The sequence below is a fragment of the Hyla sarda genome, chromosome 1 (genome assembly GCF_029499605.1).
Source record: "Hyla sarda isolate aHylSar1 chromosome 1, aHylSar1.hap1, whole genome shotgun sequence".
NCBI classification, from domain to species: domain Eukaryota; kingdom Metazoa; phylum Chordata; class Amphibia; order Anura; family Hylidae; genus Hyla; species Hyla sarda.
This window is the reverse complement of record NC_079189.1, coordinates 314,706,614-314,729,618: the sequence shown is the minus strand read 5'-3', so window position 1 is coordinate 314,729,618 and position 23,005 is coordinate 314,706,614. Positions and strand designations below refer to the sequence as shown.

At 42.3% G+C, this 23,005-nt stretch overlaps 1 protein-coding gene across 5 annotated transcripts in view; it reads left to right on the top strand.

Annotated features, from left to right (window-relative positions):
• Positions 1-23,005, top strand: part of PAX5 (paired box 5) — a 324,504-nt gene that overhangs the window by 287,205 nt on the left and 14,294 nt on the right. The gene's annotated exons all lie outside the window — the stretch shown is intronic.

Here is a 23,005-nt window from a genome sequence, read left to right as displayed (position 1 = left end):
TGTACTATATAAATGCTTCTTTAAGGGCCTTTTACACATTGGCCAAATGGGCTGATTACTGACCTGTAAAAAAAAAAACAATGAAAAAGCAAATGCTTGCTCATTGGCTGATCACTGGAATAACTCATCTCCTTGTATGAAGAGGGTATATGCTGCTGACAATGATGTAATTAAGGGTTTGAGTGATTGTTCATGGGGCCCTGCACTGACAATAACTTATCCACATACAGGTCAGATCTACTGGATCAGCACTCATATCATGCTGATGTTTAGCCATGTAAAAGGAGCATTAGACATAGCCCATGAAGTAGAGAGATGGCTCTGTTGACACTCCTTGACCTCTGTTGTCTTTTCTCAACCTGTTCTTCCTTTTACAAGGATGATCCAAGTTTATATACTGTATGAAAGCATTACAAGTTTATATTCTGTATGTAGAAATTGTATGCAGCAATATTCCAGTAAAAATATTTCTTAGATTGATAGTTAAATTTTTTTTTAAATAGATGAAGACAAAGTACTCCTCAGAGGAGACAGAATAGTGCTACATAAATAGTTGTTCTGCACACTGTTCCACACGTCCACAGCAGTGTTGTCAGATATTTATTATGCATTTTGCAGCAACACTTAAGAACCATAGAAACATAGAATATGTCAGCAGATAAGGACGATTCTGTCCATTTAGTCTGCCCAATATCCCAAATATTATTTACAGTATCTGGCCCTATCTGAAATGAAGGATAGCCTTATACCTATCCCATGTATGCTTAAACTCCTTCACTGTATTTGTAGCTAACACTTCTACAGGAAGGCTATTCCATGCATCCACTACTCTATCAGTAAAGTAATACTTACTCATATTACTTTGCCCCTCTAATATAAAACTATGTCCTCGTGGTAGTTTTTCTCTTATATCTCCTCCTTTACCATGTTGATTCCCTTTATGTATATAACAGTTTCTATCATATCCCCTTTGTCTTGTCTCTCTTCTACTGAGCCTCCATCCGGTCATCATAGGGGCGGGGTCTCGTGAATGCTCCATTATGGGAGAGTCTTTTCTTCTCCATTTGTACTGAGCGCAGCTTATATATGTTTGGGGTAATGTCCCGCTGACGCTCAGGTTTGACTTTGCTGTCTTGCAGTGGTAGATATGTCCGGTATCTCTCCTAAGGATCCCCGATAGAGGGGTGAAATGCGTTGAGAGGTGGTTTCTTGACAAATAGCAATTTATTATTGGATAGTGCATTTGATTTTCTTTGTGGCTCCACACATTTTTTGTACATATTTATTCAGTACTATATAGCATATTTGAATGATAAGAATTTATATTATGCTCATTGATGGAGATATGCGGTTTTTATCTTAAGTATCACAATTTGATATTGGATTATATACACTAGGGGCTTTTTCTAAATATTTTTAATAGTTGAGAAAAAAAGTAATTTTTTTATAAAAAGGGTGCTTCAATGAAGAGATTTTTCTGCACTTCTTTAAGTTATGTTTATACATATTATGTTTTTTCTTCTGTGATTTCAGTTCTTTAACCTTTCCTGTAAGTTTTATTCTGCTGTTCATGTACTAATTTTGTAGCCCTTCTCTGAATTCAAATGTATACGTACGTGTCAAACGTATCTATATCCATCTGGAGATACAGTCTCCAGTACTGTGCACAATACTCCAATTGAGGTCTCACTAGAGTTCTGTACAACGGCATAAGCACTTTCCTCTTTGTACTGCTAATACCTCTCCCTATATAACCAAGCATTCTGTTAGATGCTCAACTACATTGTCTGCCTACCTTTAAAGGGGTACTCTGTTGGAAAACTATTTTGTATCAAATGAACTGATGCCAGAAAGTTAAACAGGTTTGTAAATAACTTCTTTAAAAAAATCTTGATCCTTCATATACTTATCAGCTGCTGTATGTTCTAGAAAAGTTGTATAGTTCTTTCCAGTCCAACCACAGTGCTCTCTGCTGCCACCTCTGTCCGTGTCAGGAATTTTCCAGAGTAGGAGCAAATCCCCATAGCAAATATCTCCTGCTCCGGACATTTCCTGACTTGGACAGAGCTGTCAGCAGAGAACACTGTGATCAGACTGGAAAGAAATACTCAACTTCCTCTGGAGCATACGGCAGCTGATAAGTATTTGAAGGAACAAGATTTTTTTTAATAGAAGTAATTTAGAAATCTGTTAAACTTTCTGGCATCTGCTCATTTGAAAAAAATTGTACCCCCTTTAAGTCTTCTAAAATAAGGACCCCTAAATCCCTTTCCTCGGATACTGAGGTTAGGACTGTATAACATATTCTATATTGTACCCTTGGATTTTTACACGCAATGTGCATTATCTTTCTACTTATCCACATTAAATGTCAGTTGCCAGAGTTCTGACTACTTTTCTACTATTTTTGTCTAAATCCTTTGCCATTTGGCGTATCCCTGCAGGAACATCAACTCTGTTATAAATCATAAGCAAAAAAGACCAATACCTTACAATCGAGACCTTCTGCAATATCACTAATAAAGATTTAAACAAAATGTGTCTAAGAACAGATCCCTCTCCCTGAGGTTCCCCACTGGTAACAAGTCCTTGTTCAGAATATACTCCATTGACTACATACCTCTGTTGTCTGTTACTCATCCACCACCTAATACATTCAACAATATGGGAGTCCAAGCTCAAAGATTGCAGTAAGGACTCTGAAGTAAACCCATTTTGTTTCTCATCTTGCAATTCATAGGATTTTAGATGCTGCACAATCCTATCTTTTTGTATAGTTTTCATTAATTTCCCCCCTTTTGATGTCAGACTTACAGGCCTATAATCGCCCAGTTCCTCCCTACTACTTTTTTGTGAATGGGCACAGTGATTGGTTAGCACACTGTGAAACTCTTTTAATAGCTTTGTGTGTATCCCATCTGGCCCTCCTCTGTAAACACACATGTATCAAATATCTTCCTCCCTAACTGAGGTCCTTTTCCCACATTTTCTTCTGTAAAAACTGAATAGCAGTATTCATTGAGTATTCAGTATTCAGCTAGTCCTTTATCCTCTTCTACATACATTCCTTTTGTAACACTCATGTTTCAGAAGACAGGAACCCCGGTGGTTTTCACCAGAGCCCGCCGCAAAGCGGGATGGACTTGCTGTGGCAGGCAGCACCCAGGTCGCTACCCCTGGCATGGCTCAACCACACAGGCGGCTGAGAAGATGTGAGACACAGTAGGCATAAGGCAGCTTGTAGTCTGGATAGCAGAAGATCAGGGCAAGCGGCACGGTTGTGTAGTCAGGACGTAGCAGGAGGTCAATAGGCAGGTGGCAGAGAAGCAAGGTCGGGTCACAAAGCGAAGGATCAGATACACGGCAAGGCAGAAATAGGAATGCTTTCTCTCAGGCTCAAGGCAACAAAGATCCAGCAGGGCAGTGAGGAGGGTGGAGGAATATATAAATGAGCCACAGGTGAATCACACTAATGAGCACACTGGCCCTTTAAATCTTAAAGCTCCGGCGCACGTGCCCTAGGGGACGGGGACAAGCGCGCTGGAGCAGAGAGGCAGAGGCTGGGGCAGGAGAAGCAACAGGTGAGTGATGGACTGGGGCCGCAATGCGAGTCCCAGCTCCGCTGGCAGCAGCAGGTAAAGGGACCATGCGTTCACGGCCAGCGTGTGCGGCCAGAGTGCATACTGTAACACCTTTCTTTGTTTTTAATGCAATTATTCCTTGTCCTTTTTCATTTATATATCTGAAAAAGGCCTCATTCTTTTTGATTTGTATATCTGAAAAATGCTTTGATCATATTTTTCATTCACTGAGCGAGGTTCTCTTCTGCCTTTGCTTTAAAAGCTCTTCTAACTTGTTTGGCTTCTTTCTGCCTAATTTTAAAGATTTGCCTATCTACGTGGCTCTGTTTTTTATTTTTTATTTTAAATAGTTACTTAATGCGAGCTTTTTGTTTTATTTTATTTTGGCCACTTCTGCCGAGTACTACAGTGGTCTCTTCCTTTTTTGCTTTTTGCTGACAAGCCTAATGCAATTATCTGTTGCCTGCATTACTGCAATTTTTAGGTAGTCCCATTTCTCATGGACTCTATTTAACTCCTTAAGGACCCATAACGTACCGGTACATCAGGAGTCCGCTCACGATCTATAATGCGGGGCCACGGCGTGGCCCCGCGTCATAGCAGGTCGTGCCCGGCCTCTAACAACGGCCGGGACCCGTGGCTAATAGCGTGCTGCATTGATCGCGGTGCCACGCGCTATTAACCCTATAGACGCGGCGTTCAAAGTTGAACGCCACGTCTAAAGTGAGAGTGAAAGCATGCCGGTTAGCTCAGGGAGCTATTCGGGATAGCCGCGGCGAAATCGCAGCATCCCGAACAGCTTACAGGACAGCTGGAGGATCCCTACCTGCCTCCTCGCTGTCCGATCGCCGAATGACTGCCCAGTGCCTGAGATCCAGGCATGAGCAGTCAAGCGGCAGAATCATCGATCACTGGTTTCCTATGAGAAACCAGTGATCAATGTAATAGATCAGTGTGTGCAGTGTTATAGGTCCCTATGGGAGCTATAACACTGCAAATAAAAGTGGGAAAAAAAAGTGAATAAAGATAATTTAACCCCTTCCCTATTAAAAGTTTGAATCACCCCCCTTTTCCCATAAAAAAAAAAACACAGTGTAAATAAAAATAAAAATAAACATATATGGTATCGCCGTGTGCGGAAATGTCCGAATTATAAAAATATATATCGTTAATTAAACTGCACGGTCAATGGCATACACGCAAAAAAAATCCAAAGTCCAAAATAGTGCATTTTTGGTCACTTTTTATATCATGAAAAAATGAATAAAAAGCGATCAATAAGTCCTATAAATTCAAAAATGGTACCGCTAAAAACTTCAGATCACGGCACAAAAAATGAGCCCTGATACCGCCCCATATGCGGAAAAATAAAAAGTTATAGGGGTCAGAAGATGACAATTTAAAACATATTAATTTTCCTGCATGTAGTTATGATTTTTTCCAGAAGTACGACAAAATCAAACCTATATAAGTAGGATATCATTTTAATCGTATGGACCTACAGAATAAAGGTAAGGTGTCATTTTTACCGAAAAATGTACTACGTAGAAACGGAAGCCCCCAAAAGTTACAAAACAGCGTTTTTTTTTTTCAATTTTGTCTCACAATGATTTTTTTTCCATTTCGCTGTAGATTTTTGGGCAAAATGACTGATGTCATTACAAAGTAGAATTGGTGGCGCAAAAAATAAGCCATCATATGGAATTTTAGGTGCAAAATTGATTGATTGAGTTATGATTTTTTAAAGGCAAGGAGGAAAAAACGAAAATGCAAAAACGGAAAAACCCTCGGTCCTTAAGGGGTTAAACTGTTCCAGTCTGACATGGAATTATTTTTCAATAATCTAATTTTAGAAAATTAAATTTTTCCTATATAGAAAATTTTTGTTTTTGTGTAGTGTAACTCTGTTGCTATATTAAACCAGTAGTGCGCCACTGTTGTTATATTAAACCACACTGACTGCTAATCACTAGATCCTAATCTTTCACCTACTGTAGTGGCCGACAAAAAGGTAATAGCTTTTTACAAGTGTTCTAAAAATTATGCATTTTGCGAGTAGCAACAGGTTTTGTGCCTGTACGGTGAACTTTTTTAAAGTTTTGACCGTAAAAACAGATTAGGCATCCTAGAAAATGTACAAAAGTGACATAAAACCCTCTATGCATGGCTTTTTCACAATAGGTGTAAAACAAAAAAGCTGGCACACTGAACTTCTAACAAACATATTTTGCACTGATAGAACAGATACAAAATGGTCTCTGCATTGCTGCTTTACTACAATGATTATATTTGTGGTTCTGTGGTCCTACTCCTATCTATGTTGGTCATGGCTTAGTGTCCCTCACAGCAATCTTCACCTAATATTTGCTATCTCTAAAATGTTTTTTATAGTGACTTTGACATCTCCCTTATGCTGCCTCCTGTTTGGCTGGGAGAGCGGTTTAAGAAGGGCATTATGGGATTCCCTGAGGTCATTTGATCCTTCCATTTGAGGTTAATTTAGCAAGGTCTGCACAACCAAACAACCCAAAGTTTGAGTTCTAGCCGAACCTAACATTTAGCAAAGTTCTGAGTTCTGAGTAATAACAATAGTCGCAGGTAAAGATTTTTATATATAAAAGAAGACAAGTTAAAGGAGAACTCCAGTATATAAAAATTGTCCTCCATACAGTCGGCAGTAAAAAAATAAATAGATACATACCTTCCTTCGCTCCCTTGGTGCCTCCGGTAACCCACTCCGGTCTCCGCCGCGATCCTCTTCCTGGTTGCCGGTGGTCGGCAAGTCATGCAACTCCGGCCGCAGCAACGTCCTGACTCGGCCGGCGATAGGCTGAGCGGCAGTGTGATGTTTTCAGCCCCGGCACCAGCTGAGTTCAGTATGACCCGCTGACCACTGGCAACCAGGAAGAGTATCGCGTCGGAGACTGGAGTGGGTTACCGGAGGCATCGGGGGAGCGAAGGAAGGTATGTATCTATTTATTTTTTTACCGCCGGCAGTATGGAGGACAATTTTTCTATTTTGGAGTTCTCCTTTAAGTTGACAGCTCTATATGATAAATTATGGTATAAAGAAATCTTTCTTTCTTTAGATACAGTGGGAGGAAATAATTATATTTGATGCACCACATTTTTGTGCAAACTTTGTGGCGCACGGCAGGTACATACTATTGACTATTAATGTACACTGGATGACACTTTTCAACATGCTCAGAGGATTAGTTCCAAAAAATGGAGCACAATGAGAGGAAATGTATACTTTCCCAATGATGTTACCGATGAAATAAGTTTATTTCTGTTGCAATATTTGCACCAGAGGTGTGAATTACTGTGCATTTTGTTTCCGGATAAGGATTTACCACCCAATGTGTGCCAAAATAGTAAATAATTCAAAGCAATACACCTTGCATACACCTTATATATCAGAAACTGGCAATAATAGTAACTTCCCAAGTATCTATCTATCTATTCGGAACTTTACTATTATATAAATAAATATATATATATATATATATATATATATATATATTGTTAGGATCATTTATATTAGAGTTGATAGAATCAATGAATACAAAACATTATTATTATTTTCCCAAGCACTTTTTTTTATCAACCTTTGTTGACTTTCAGTAATATAAATAATTGATTCATAAGACGCATAATTCTATATTAAAATATATCTCGTTAGTTATGACTTGCCCAATAAGAATAAGGCTGGATCTCATGAGCAGTACAATAACCCATGCATCTATACAGAGCAGATGGCAAATGTACGATTTTAAATGCCACCTGGAAACATGGTTGATTAATAAATACCCCCTGAGTTTAATTTCCTCATTATGTCTAAATTTAAATATGTCTCTATGTATTTAAAGAGCTTTGCAGATGACAATTTTTTAAGAAACATTAAACTGCTCATTTTTCTTTTATATTATAATATCTAAAATTTATTGTGCAAGTTACATTATATATATTTCGATTTAGCTTCATGTAACATATCTGTGAAAAGCTCTTTACAGTAATGAAAAACCTATGTGTATGGGTTCAGATAGACTCCTTGAAGTGAAATGCTTATGTTATTAATGAAAGACTGAATTTAGAGTGAACCTTCACCTCTTCTCATAGTTATTGCGACACAAGCGTTTATTGTTGAGACATCTTCAACACTTATCAAAGTAAAATACGCTTAACACCTTTAACACAGCTGTCAAAAATTAGTCCACTTTGACTTTGCATAAAATAATTAGGATTTTTTTCTGCATAATTTGCACAAATGAGATAAGTAAAAATTCCAATTAATTGTCATTACTCTGCTACATTATTATTATTGCCTAGGAGGTTTCAAGATTTATTGGAAGACAGAAATTATGTGACCTAATTTGGGTAAATCAAGTTTATTTTCTTTTTCTTTTCTTTTTTTTTTCAGAAAGAGACTATCATGTATATTTTTAAATACAGTAAATAATAATAATATATCATCAACACAAGATACCATATATCATCTTATGTTGTTAAATTATACTGATATATTAGGACCTAGTGTTATTTTTCAGGTAATGCTAATATTGCAATATGATTGCAATTTTTTCCTGACCTGCCGATTTTTCACTTGACTTGTGAAAGCATTTTTTGTAAGACAAGTTATACTTTTTATTACAACATTTCATTTACGGTATAATGTTTTACAAAATCAGAAAAAAAATTTGTTGTGGGGTGAAAAAAATGTGATTGCACCATATAATAAAACTGAGATTTTTTTTTCAATCTGTGGGTCGCCATGTTCTGACCATTATATTATTTTGTTTATTTTTCTCCCTTCAAAACTGTGGGAGGTCTTATTTATCATGCCCCCATCTGTAGTTTTTATTGGTACCATTTGTAAAGTACCATGTAATTTGATGGATAGTGTCCATTTGGTATTGTTGGTGGGCATTGGTATTGTACATTTGGTATTGTTAGGGGGAATTTGGTATTGTTTTTGCTCACATCGTTCACCATGCAGGATCAGTAACATTATATTTTAATAGTTTTGACAATTATACAGCAATAGTATATATTTTAATTATTGGGAAGTTACATTTTTATTTTTTTTTAAATGGGAAAATTGAATGGTTAGAATTTTTAGTATGGAGGATTTTTTGTAACTTTTCTTGTACACTTTTTACTTTCCCTTGGGGACTTGTATATCATCCAATGCAATCCTTTTGCACTAAATTGTTACATCAGCACTCTGCTAATACAGCCTGCCTATGACAACTTATCAGACATTGGGGACACCCAATGACATACATTTATGTTGCTATAGACATGCCATGATTACTATTGATTGCAGAATCTTTGTAGTTAAATGGCCAACAATAGAGAAATCCCTGTTGCAGCTGGCACCCGCCATGTATGGAACTGGCTCAGCTTCTGATCCTGCACAATACATGCACACTTGACTTATGATATAATTTTACATTATGGGTCAGAAAAAGGGTTAATTATATACTATGACTAGGAAAGACAGTATACAATAAGACATAAAAACATGTGTTGGCTATGAAAGTTGTCCTTTTTCCCCATCAAAATGTAATTGGTTACTTCAAAAATCGCAAACTTTTTCTTCTTTTCATAAATGTGACTTTATTATATACATAACATTTAAATGTTATTCAAATGTTATGCCTGTTGACTAAAAATGTCCGGGTGGTCCGTAATTATCTTGGCAAGGACGTTTCTGAATGTTCTTGCACAGACCATATCAGCGATAGCTATGCTCTGTAGAGAGAAAGCACTAAAGGTTCTGTATATTACTGGCTCTGTCGGGTACAGAGTAACTTCAATGAGCTTCTGGGTCAGGGGGCTGTATTTCCCCTAAAACTTAGGCTTATATATCAGCCCCAGGTACAGGAAAATCAGCAATAAAAAAAATGCATTATAGTGTTAGAGAGCCCCCAAAGGTCTTTTATGACTTCATGGGGAGCACATGTAAATATAAAATAACAAAACAGGAAAACCAAACAACAGCTTCTGGTGCCATGCCCTTAACACATCCTCTGTATCTTCACACTGAGGAATTCAAGCTGAAAATTTTCCCTCCAGAATGCAGTCTTTTAATTTCACGCGGAAATCGCCCAGAATTTGTACGGAAATTCACTCGGAATTTCTGCGCCGTAGGGTAAAGGGTGTGGGAGGGCCAAATCGGACTGACTATTTCAAGATTTTGCTTGTAATTCCGCATGAATTTCATGAGAAAATGATTTTGGGTGGAAATTTTTTTTTTACCATTGACTTCAATGGACTTCTGCTCGTGTGAACAGTGCAGAGTAAAATTCATTGACGTCAATGACAAAAACAGATGTTTATTATTTCTAAGCGGAGAATTCAAGAGGAATTACTCGAGTAAATTCCTCTTGAATTACTCAGTGTAAACGAACCCTAACAGAAAGGGGGACACAATCATTCCCATTGAAGATTCCCATTAGTTACATGAACAAATTCAATTTTATTATGTTTACCACTTCATGATTCCAAAACCAGAGGACACAGAGGCCGTCAGTAAACATAATAATGGATAAGAGCTTTGTATTTTATTATAAAACATTTAAGTTAAACTGCAGCTAGGAACTACTTCATCTGTAAAATATCCCTATATAGAATGGTATGAAATCCTTCAAGTGCTACTGATGTAACTAAGCTTTAACTTACTGAAGTGTTGAAAAGCTTTGATTTAAGGCAACGTTCTTGCAGGAAGTCTGCAGCCTCCATGTAAATTGGTAGTGGTCTGGGAAGAAGCACAGTCGTGAACTGAGGGATATTTTTAAGGCTGGTTAACACACATGCTGAACCTAGATAATGGCAAGTGTTGGCTAATGAAGAAAAATGATTCAATTTCATGCTGCTTTGTTCTAAGAACCTCTTTACCGTTCCTCTCATTACTTCCCAACTTGATGTTCAACATAGAAGATTTCATTTGATAAAATGTTGCTGTCCTTTGCAGTGAATGTAACTTGTGCATGATGTGCCATTGAAATGTTACAGATCTGCACCTTTATAAGTTAGCGGTAGACCATAATATTTGTAAAAAATAATACTTACAGTATGTTGTACATATATTCTTTGTATTAAACAAAACTTATTTTACATGTTACAATAACACCATGGAGCATATACACAAAATGTTGGGGTAGTCTTACTGTTTCTACACATGCTCAGTAATTTTTTTTGGTTATTTGGGGATATAACTGTGGGCTGAGGGTCAGGGGGCACCAACAAAGTACTCTGCTTTACCCAGGGTAAATACAATATATACAGGGTTAGGGAAGTGAACTGAATCTTTTTCCCTGGGTGAAGGAAATACTATCTACAGTTCATTTTTTAAACATGTTTTTATTGATTTCAAAAGTATAAATACAAAACAAAGTAGTGCAATTTCAAAGCAGTATGTGGGCTACAGCTGTTGAAAAATATGAATAAGAGACAACAATCTAAAAAGAAATATTGAGCAACGTGTAACTAACAATTGCTACCTATGGCATTGAGAGTAAAACATCCCACTTTCACCTTACAAGAATAACTAAACTAGCTATCTAGCTACTTATATTATGAAAGGCACACATAAACACTTTTAAACCTTTTATCTTATCTCAAACATTTATATTAACCTCTTAAGTACACAGCCCATTTTGGCACTGAGGACACCGACAATTTTCATTTTTGCGTTTTTGGTTTTTCCTCCTCCCTTTTTAAAAACCACAACTCTTTTATTTTTCCATCCAAAGACCCATATGAGGTTACGTTTTTTGTGCAACCAATTGTACTTTGTAATTACACCTTTCATTTTGCCATAAAATGTACTAAATAATATATATATATATATATATATATATATATATATATATATATATATTTGTGCTTGGGGCTTCACCCTGGTGCTTGTGGTTACAAATGTTACACACATACCTAAATGGAAACATTAACTTTTCAAAAGCAGTCAGCTCTGTGCCCATAACCGTTTCCGAGGGCACGCCTTTAGTGGGCACACCCTGCAATGAATAAATAAAATTAAATAAATAAATTAAATAAAAAGGGAGGGTTGGGAGGAATCTGCAAAATGTCTCGTTTGCCCAGCCAGTAAGTGCAGGGGGCGTTATATACGCATGCCCCTCCACACACACAACTCCTTTATGCCCAGCATAGTAATGGAGGGGCGGAAATGCTCCAGCCCCTTGCACAAATTCAGCCTGATAGGCTTAACACTTGTGCTCGGGGCTTCACACTCGTGCTCATGGTTACAAACGTTACATACATACCTATATGGAAACATTAACTTAACAAAAGTGGCCAGATCTGTGCCCATAACCGGGTCCGAGCGCACGCCTTTAGTGGGCAAAAATGAATCTGGTAGGGTAAACAGAATTCATAATAATCAATACCACACCCTAATTACACTGACCATCACAATACCCTAATTTAGACCCTACCTTAAGAGACAGAATAGAATCTGCCAACTAGTTGTCAAGGTAGGCGGTACCCAGAAGTGAGGAGTTATGGCAAATACGCCTACTCTGAAAGAAACGAGCTGCCACTGAATCAGGACCAGACTGACATACTAGCTAACCATACTCACCTGTGATATCATGGCAAGAGGGAAATTGATAAATGCCTGTCAGGTGTAACATAGAGCTATCCAAGTCCCTGCTATTGAGAAGCAAAAAATCGACTGTTAGCAAAATGACACACAAGTAACCAGACTACATGACAGACCTTGTTGACAATTTCCATATCGCCTGTAAAGAAAACTAGACTTGAGAAAGCAACTCACCTGAAGACTACCCAGACTGTACTGTAGGCCACACCCTAAATTACCAACTAACTGGTCTCGGGAATGATGGCCCGCTGCGGGTGACCGATCCCTTCACAAACATCGTGCCTGTAAACGTAACAGGTCTTTGCATAACCATCATGCCTGTAGACATGACAGGTCTTGCGTAATCATCGTGCCTGTAGACGTGATAGGTCTTTGCATAACTGTCGTGTCTAAAGACCTAACCATCGATCTATATAGCAACCACCTGTGTCATGACGTTATTGTTCTGAAGGTATGTCAGCAGCGATAACTACGCAATGCATTCCCTGCAGATGTGGCAAGTATGAAAAGTATAAAACCGCCTATGTGTCGTTTTGTCATTTTTCTGAAGATGTGTCAGTAACAACAGCTACGTAGTATATCCTCCTGCAGACGTGGCAGGTATGAAGGGTAAACAACCACCTAAGTATCGTAACGTTATTACTCTGAAAGTCGTGTCAGCAACAATGACCTATTTGGTGCCTCCTCCTGCAGACGTGGCAGGTATAACGGGTAAACAACCACCTATTTATCGCAATGTTATTGCTCTGAAAAATGTGTCAGTAACAATAACCTGTGTGGTGCCTACCCCTGCAGACATGGCAGGCATATCGGGTAAACCACCACCTATGTGTTGCAATGTTATTGCTCTGAAAGATGTGTCAGTAACAATAACCTATGTGTTGCCTCTCCCCTGCAGATGTGGCAGGCATAACAGGTAAACAACCACCTATGAGTCATAATGTTATTGCCCTGAAAGGCATGTCAGTAACAATAACCTATGTGGTGCCTCCCCCTGCAGACATGGCAGGCATACAGGGTAAACAACCACCTATGTGTTGTAATGTTATTGCTCTTGAAAGACGTGTCAGTAACAATAACCTGTGTGGTGTAGCCCCCTGCATACGTTGCAGGCTTGACAGGTAACAAGAACATATGTGCCGGGATGTCATTGCTCTGTGTCCATCACAATAACCTGTGCGGTGCATCCCTGCAGACATGGCAGGCATAATGTGTGTACTCTATGATACCTAAAACATGGTAAAACGTATGGAAATGTATGCTAAGCATAGTTGCTGGACATCTGCCCAATATTTGAAGCTGTAATGTATAGAGGATAAACTAGAACATACACCCCAAATACTAACATGAATAATTACTATGAATAAGGCACCATAGTACATGCTTTGAACATGCACAGATCACTTCCTACAAGCACTAGCACAGACAAACTACAAACGTATATGCAGAATAAGCTATAGCATAAACCCCGCAAACCAACCTTATGATCAGACCACATGCACAGGCTACTACCAAACAGTAAGCAACAAATAATTTTATCCGGCAGACTACATAGAAATCATTTGCCCAACCTTATGTACCGCCATAGTGCTTTACCATAAACACAGCCTGAGTGCTATGAATGCATGCGGACTATGTGCTACGACCATGTGCCCAGAACAAGGATGCTATGACCCTATGTACATAAAGCTAACTGTATGCATGTAACCGATACCAAATAGTATGCACCAACAAGCTGAAATCCGGCACATGCACAGACTACTACTATAGTGTATGTACTGAATATGCTAAAACTAAAATGCTGAATAACTACTAACTTTTAAACCTGCTAACTGTTTGTATGGAAACCACTACCATAGTCTGCACAGTCCATGGCTATAACATATACTGACTAAAACAAAACCTATGCACGGATTATTCCATATGCAAATGTACTGAAATACTACAATCTGATGTATTGAGTAAATACTACAATGTATTAAAGGCTATGAACATAAGCACCAAATAATCTCTATCAAGGTATGCTATGTCGGCATGGACGCAATGAAACATAACATTTAAGCTACGCACAAAGTAAAAGGTTATGAAACAAGTGCATGAATAAACTACGACAGTATGCATAATATCAATGCTAGAATTAGTGCATGTACAGTATAAATGGATAGAGGGATATATATATCTACCCATCTATACATATACATATATACACACACACACACACAATATAAAAGCTAAGAGCATCTGTACAGTAAATTGCTACTCACGGGAAATGCTATATATAAACAGGAAATATTGTATATACATCATATGTACAAAACTACGAGCATATATTCAGTAAATTGGAAGATACAGAGATGGGAGCTCTACAAAAAATACTTAAACGAGGACCCAGGACGAGGATACTGCGTTGCACACACCCGTTGTGCCTATAGATACTAATAATTAACAATAAACGGAGCAGTCCTACTAGCCTATGGGAAAAAAGGTTATAGAAATCAGAAGAATTGAAATAATAGGAGAGAAAATTAGGTTTGTGTCAAATATTGGACATTTATTTAAAATAACAATGATACTCAATCTTCTTACCCTCACCATTGAAAAAGGGGATGTGGCTCCCCGAAATGCGTCTGTTCATAGACTGTTTCGCTGCACAGCAGCTACCCCAGCAGAGCCTGACACTCAGCTACCCCAGCAGAGTCCGAGACTTGCATTACTAACTGTTACGCCGAGCGCTCCGGGTCCCCGTTCCTCCCCGGAGCGCTCGCCTCATCCCCGTTGCTGCAGCGCCCCGGTCAGATCCACTGACCGGGTGCGCTGCGGTCCCGCCTCCTGCCGGGGTGCGATTCGCGATGCGGGTGGCGCCCGCTCGCGATGCGCACCCCGGTCCCCGTACCTGACTCGCTCTCCGTCGGTCCTGTCCCGGCGCGCGCGGCCCCGCTCCCTAGGGCGCGCGCGCGCCGGGTCTCTGCAATTTAAAGGGCCAGTGCACCAATGTTGGTGCCTGGCCCAATCTTCCAATTACCTATTAGTGTGATCACCTGTGCACTTCCCTATATTACCTCACTTCCCCTGCACTCCCGGGCCGGATCTTGTTGCCTTAGTGCCTAGTGAAAGCGTTCCCTTGTCTGTTCCTAGTCCGTGTTCCTGACCTCCTGCCGTTGCCCCTGACTACGATCCTTGCCGCCTGCCCCCGACCTTCTGCTACGTCCGACCTTGCTACTGCCTACTCCCTTGTACCTCGCCTATCTTCAGCATCTTCAGCAGCCAGAGAGGTGAGCCGTTGCTAGTGGATACGACCTGGTCACTACCGCCGCAGCAAGACCATCCCGCTTTGCGGCGGGCTCTGGTGAAAACCTGTAGTGGCTTAGAACCGGTCCACTAGCGCGGTCCTCGCCATCCCTCTCTGGCACAGAGGATCCACTACCTGCCAGCCGGCATCGTGACAGTAGATCCGGCCATGGATCCCGCTGAAGTTCCTCTGCCAGTTGTCGCTGACCTCCCTACGCTGGTCGCCCAGCAAGCTCGTCAGATCGCCCAGCAGTCGCAACAGATAGCGCAACGAGATCAACAGCTGGCATACTTGACCTCCGAGGCACTGCGTATTCAGTCACAGATACAGCAGCTGCAGCCGCAGATACAGCAACAGCTACAGCTGCAACTACCTTCTCCGCCGCCGGCTCCTGCAACTCCTCCGCAGCAACCGGCCGTTCCTAACCCCTGCTTGTCCCTGCCGGACAAATTTGGCGGAAAGATCGCCCAACGAGATCAACAGCTGGCATACTTGATCTCCGAGACACAGCGTCTTCACTCACAGTTACAGCAGCTGCTGCCGCAGATACAGCAACTTCAGTCACAGCAGCTGCTGCCGCAGATACAGCAACTTCAGTCACAGCTACAGCTGCAACAACCATCTCCTCCGCCGGCTCCTGCAACTCCTCCGCAGCAACCGGCCGTTCCTAACCCCTGCTTGTCCCTGCCGGACAAGTTTGATGGGGACCGCAATGATTCTGCCACAGCCACAGTCCAGTCCTTCTTCGCTGAGGTCCGTGGTGTCTTCGAGGAGCCTGCCCGAGCTTCTTCTGCCGAGATTGCCCTGCTGAACCTGGAACAGGGTGTTTCTTCCATTGGCGAGTACGCCATTCAGTTCCGTGCTCTTGCTTACGAGTTGTCCTGGAATAGTGAGGTTCTCTGCGCGACCTTTAAAAAAGGCCTATCCAGCAACATTAAAAATGTTCTGGCCGCACGAGAGACTCCTGCTGACCTACATGAACTCATTCATCTTGCCACTCGCATTGACATGCGTTCTTCCGGATGGCGTCTGGAGCTCCGCCTGGATATGGACTTTGTTCGCACGAGGCGTTTTTTCTCCCCGGCTCCTCTCTCCTCTGGTCCTCTGCAATCCGTTCCTGTGCTTCCCGCCGCGGAGGCTATGCAAGTTGACCGGTCTCGCTTGACACCTCAAGAGAGGACACGACGCCGCATGGAGAATCTTTGCCTGTACTATGCCAGTACCGAACACTTCCTGAAGGATTGTCCTATCCGTCCTCCCCGCCTGGAAAGACGTACGCTGACTCCGCACAAAGGTGACACAGTTCTTGATGTCAACTCTGCTTCTCCACGCCTTACTGTGTCTGTGCGGATATCTGCCTCTACCTTCTCCTTCTCTACTATGGTCCCCTTGGATTCCGGATCTGCAGGAAAATTTTTTTTGGCCTCTCTTATCAACAGGTTCTACGTCCCTGTGACCAGTCTCGCCAGACCCCTCTACATCTATTGTATTAACAATAAAAGATTGGACTGTCTCATGCGTTTCCGCACAGAACCCCTCCTAATGTGCATCGGACCTCTTCACGGAAAAATTGACTTTTTTTTCCTCAGGTTCTTTGGCCCCAAGAAGAGGGGGAGACCCAAGGGGGGGGGTACTGTTACGCCGAGCGCTCCGGGTCCCCGTTCCTCCCCGGAGCGCTCGCCTCATCCCCGTTGCTGCAGCGCCCCGGTCAGATCCACTGACCGGGTGCGCTGCGGTCCCGCCTCCTGCCGGGGTGCGATTCGCGATGCGGGTGGCGCCCGCTCGCGATGCGCACCCCGGTCCCCGTACCTGACTCGCTCTCCGTCGGTCCTGTCCCGGCGCGCGCGGCCCCGCTCCCTAGGGCGCGCGCGCGCCGGGTCTCTGCAATTTAAAGGGCCAGTGCACCAATGTTGGTGCCTGGCCCAATCTTCCAATTACCTATTAGTGTGATCACCTGTGCACTTCCCTATATTACCTCACTTCCCCTGCACTCCCGGGCCGGATCTTGTTGCCTTAGTGCCTAGTGAAAGCGTTCCCTTGTCTGTTCCTAGTCCGTGTTCCTGACCTCCTGCCGTTGCCCCTGACTACGATCCTTGCCGCCTGCCCCCGACCTTCTGCTACGTCCGACCTTGCTACTGCCTACTCCCTTGTACCTCGCCTATCTTCAGCATCTTCAGCAGCCAGAGAGGTGAGCCGTTGCTAGTGGATACGACCTGGTCACTACCGCCGCAGCAAGACCATCCCGCTTTGCGGCGGGCTCTGGTGAAAACCTGTAGTGGCTTAGAACCGGTCCACTAGCGCGGTCCTCGCCATCCCTCTCTGGCACAGAGGATCCACTACCTGCCAGCCGGCATCGTGACACTAACTAGCCGCAGCTAGCACCGGCATTCAGCCTTGGACCTCTGTCCTTCTTGCTTATCCTCCCCGTGCTGCCGGGGTATAGAAGGCAGAGCCCAGGAGGACTTCAAACGCAGATACGCGCAGAACACTGAGCATTTGAAGAGCCGGTAAGAGGCACATAGGCCTATCCTTTATCACCTTCTTTAACTTGTCCCCATGCCGCCGGGGTATAGAAGGAGTAACTTCTTGATACTGTGTGAAATTTGAAGCTTCAGCGCTACCACACGCATCTGCCTATTCTACAGACAGCCCTGCGCAGACAGGGAGAGTGGACTCAGCACTGGGAGTCTCCAGCGCTGTCAAGCGCTGCAACTACGGCCAACACTGTGGATTTAATCTTTCAGCACTAAATACCCTCACTGAGACTACAATTTACACCAATCATCACCTATAACAAATAGGACATTTGCAATTTCCAGACTGTCCCACTGTGCTTACTATAGCACAGACCCTGTGTCCCAGCCACCTCATTAGTGCAATTTTAGCTAGCAATTGTGTTTTTATGTATTTTACATTTGATATACCATTTCTATTATATTGTGTGTTGTCCAAAGCAAGGCCCTGCCAAGGACATCACCATTAAGTCATCAAGAGTATCATTGTTATTTTAAATAAATGTCCAATATTTGACACAAACCTCTTTTTGTCTCCTATTATTTCAATTCTTCTGATTTCTATATATTCAGTAAACATGACACAAGCATATGTACAGTATAAATGTTACAAGTGTATGTACAAAATAAATGGCACAGATGTATGTACAGTATAACTATTAGCCTGTGTACCAAATTAGGCTACAAGCATATGTACAATATGAAAGCTATAAATGTATGTCCCGTATGAAATCTACAAGCGTATGTACATTATAAGGCTACGGGCATATGTATAGTATATATAGTATCATGCTATGAGCGTACGTGTCGTATGAAGCTACGAGCGAATGAAAAGTTATGAGCAAAAGAACAGTATAAATCTACGAGCGTATGTAAAGTAAAAGCTATGAGTATGTACAGTAAACTATGAGTGTATGTACAGTAAAAAATTATGAGCATGTGTTCTGGATACCTGACACGAGTGAATGTACAGTGTAACAACTACTAGCAAATGTACAGTACAAATGGTAGAAGCGGACATACAGTAACTGATGTATGAACAGTACAAATAATATAAGCGTATGCACATTATAACAACTACTGGTGTATGTACAGTACAAATGGTTCAAGCATATCTACAGTAGAACAATTACTTATGTGTGTGCAGTACAAAAAGGTACAAGTGTATATGCAGTATAACAACTACTGCTGTACGTACAGTATAAATGATACAAGCGTATGTACAGTGTTACAACTACTGGTGTATATACAGTACAAATGGTACAAGCATATCTACAGTATAACAATTACTTATGTGTGTGCAGTACAAAAAGGTACAAGCGTATATGCAGTATAAAAACTACTGCTGTATGTACAGTATAAATGGTACAAGCGTATATACCATATAACTGATGCATGTACAGTATAAATGTTACAAGCGTATATATCGTATAACTGATGCATGTACTGTATAAATGTTACAAGCGTATATGCCGGATAACTGCTGCATGTACGGTATAAATGTTACAAGCATATATACAGTATAACTACTGATGTATGTACAGAATAAATGGAAAAGCGTATGTAGGGTATAACAACTGCTGATGTATATACAGTATAAATGGTACCAGCGCATGTACAGAATAACCACTACTAGCGTATGTACAGTATGAAGCTACCAGTGTATGTACATTAAAACCATGAGAGCAGGCAAAGTATGAATGCAACTAGCATCTGTACCATGAAATACTATGAGTGTTTTTTTTCTGTTGTTATGAGAAAACTATTGGTGTATGTGCACGTATAACTATGATGAAGTGCATGCGTGGCACAGTGACACTAATGAGTAAAACTTATGAAAGGTGCAACTGTGTAGTGGTGTCAGAGCTCCCTACATAATATGCATGAAACTGATGTGACATACAAAGTAGCGACATGTGCATGTTGGAGAAGACACACCAAAGTATGAAAGATGTGGGAAGTGTATGTACTGTATCTCGATATGCAAGCATGTAAATGAGAGTGTTCCACCTGGTAAGTGGCCAGGTAACTGGGAACAAGTACAATTCTAAATCTATAATGGTTTTGGCTAAACTAAGCAACAACACCTTAACATGTCTCTCTCTTAGTTACTACAGACAAGCAATGCTAAAGGAGACATCTGCTTTGCGCTATGTCCACTCTGCTATACCCTCCCAGCCATTCTATACGATTTGTTCATCCCTTGTACAGGTCCACCCCAGATGGCCCATGTGGTTGTTGACAGTGGCGGTCAGCCCCAAGTCACCCGTCTATCTCCCTGCTATAAGCTCCCCCCGCAGTTATCAGCGGAGGCTCTAACTTCCTGGTCACACACAGAGCAGGGGACAGCTATGGGCACATTACACTGAACCCACAGCAAGACAACAAGCAAAACATGACAGCCGAGAACCGGTACAGGCAGTAACATGGGAGCCACAGGGTCACTCCCCTGTGATGGCGGAAACAGCATATTGCACATATGGGCCCAGCCAGATTTTGCAACAGCTCCCCTCCCTCCGTCCTTTGAACTTCCAGAGACGCCAGACTGTACACCATGTGCTGAGAGGAAAACGTAAGTGCCGGTACCCGTAAACACGAGACGCGACTGTGTTCACGTGATACCGCACAGAGAAGCACTACATTCCGGCCGCAGCCATATGCTAGCTTACCCACCAAATCGTAGCTACCACACCAATCCTCATCCTGCAACAAAATTCCCACAGGTGCTCTAATCAGAGGAACGAGCTAAACCACTGGTACCCCTGAGTGTCGGGAAATTTGCCTTCTGGGCCATCCTCACATCCGCTAAAAGTCACATACGCCCCGCCAGTAAGTGCAGGGGGCATTATATACCCATGCCCCCCACAAACACAACTCCTTTACTCCCCACCTAGTAATGCAGGGGTGGAAATACTCCCGCCCCTTGCACAAATGCAACCTGATAGGCTGAACACATATATATTTGTGAGGGTAAATTGAAAGAAAAAAACATATTGGGGAGATTTATCAAAACAGAGGAAAAGGGGCTGTGTTGCCAATAGCAACCAATCAAATTGCTTCTTTCATTTTTGAAAATGCCTGTGAAAAATGAATGAAGCGATCTGATTGGTTTATATGGGTAACTCAGCAGCTTTTCCTCTGGACATAAATCTCCCCGTTATCTTTATTCTGTAGGTCAATGCAATTAAAACAATTTATATTGTTTTTCTATTTTTGTACTACTTGAAAAAAGGCAAAATTAGTATGCTTTATTGTCATCTTCTGACCCCTATAACTTTTCTATTTTTCTGTACACATCGCTGTATGAAGGCTCATTTTTTGTGCCCTGATCTGTACTTTTTATTGGTATCAAATTTTTTTTGATGAGACTTTTTGCTCATTTTTTATTCTTTTTTTTTCCTGATGATGTGACCAAAAACCAGCATCGCTGCTGCCCGTCATTGGAGGTTATAGTAGACAACACTCACTGCTATGAAGGAAGCACAGGTCCTGTGCTTACTTCATAGTCATTCAATGCTCCAGGTCCCAAACACTCCGCATCGTCCAGGGGTTAAGATGAGGGGTGGTAATTAGTGTGGCTATGAAAATTGGATTACATTGAATATACATTATAGTCTGAGTATTAACCAATATCTCTTCATTGATTAAAAAAAAAAAAAAAAACTCACATGGACAAGATATTTTACACTGTAGTTGAATATTAAATTGTTAGTCTTTCTGTTTTCATACCCCAATAATGAACATTACTGTTACGCCGAGCGCTCCGGGTCCCCGCTCCTCCCCGGAGCGCTCGCTACACTTCCCTCACTGCAGCGCCCCGGTCGGTTCCACGGACCCGGGGCGCTGCGTTACTACCTCCGGCCGGGATGCGATTCGCGATGCGGGTAGCGCCCGCTCGCGATGCGCACCCCGGCTCCCGTACCTTACTCGCTCCCCGTCAGTTCTGTCCCGGCGCGCGCGGCCCCGCTCCCTAGGGCGCGCGCGCGCCGGGTCTTTGCGATTTAAAGGGCCACTGCACCGCTGATTGGTGCAGTGGTTCCAATTAGTGTTTACACCTGTGCACTTCCCTATATCACCTCACTTCCCCTTCACTCCCTCGCCGGATCTTGTTGCCCTAGTGCCAGTGAAAGCGTTCCTTGTGTGTTCCTTGCCTGTGATTCCAGACCTTCTGCCGTTGCCCCTGACTACGATCCTTGCTGCCTGCCCCGACCTTCTGCTACGTCCGACCTTGCTTCTGTCTACTCCCTTGTACCGCGCCTATCTTCAGCAGCCAGAGAGGTTGAGCCGTTGCTAGGGGATACGACCTGGTCACTACCGCCGCAGCAAGACCATCCCGCTTTGCGGCGGGCTCTGGTGAAAACCAGTAGTGACTTAGAACCGATCCTCTAGCACGGTCCACGCCAATCCCTCTCTGGCACAGAGGATCCACTACCTGCCAGCCGGCATCGTGACAGTAGATCCGGCCATGGATCCCGCTGAAGTTCCTCTGCCAGTTGTCGCTGACCTCACCACGGTGGTCGCCCAGCAGTCACAACAGATTGCGCAACAAGGCCAACAGCTGTCTCAACTGACTGTTATGCTACAACAGTTACTACCACAGCTCCAGCAATCATCTCCTCCGCCAGCTCCTGTACCTCCTCCGCAGCGAGTGGCCGCTTCTGGAATACGACTATCCTTGCCGGATAAATTTGATGGGGACTCTAAGTTTTGCCGTGGCTTTCTTTCCCAATGTTCATTACACTTGGAGATGATGTCGGACCAGTTCCCCACTGAAAGGTCTAAGGTGGCTTTCGTAGTCAGCCTGCTGTCTGGAAAAGCCCTGGCTTGGGCCACACCGCTCTGGGACCGCAATGACCCCGTCACTGCCTCTGTACACTCCTTCTTCTCGGAAATTCGAAGTGTCTTTGAGGAACCTGCCCGAGCCTCTTCTGCTGAGACTGCCCTGTTGAACCTGGTCCAGGGTAATTCTTCCGTTGGCGAGTATGCCGTACAG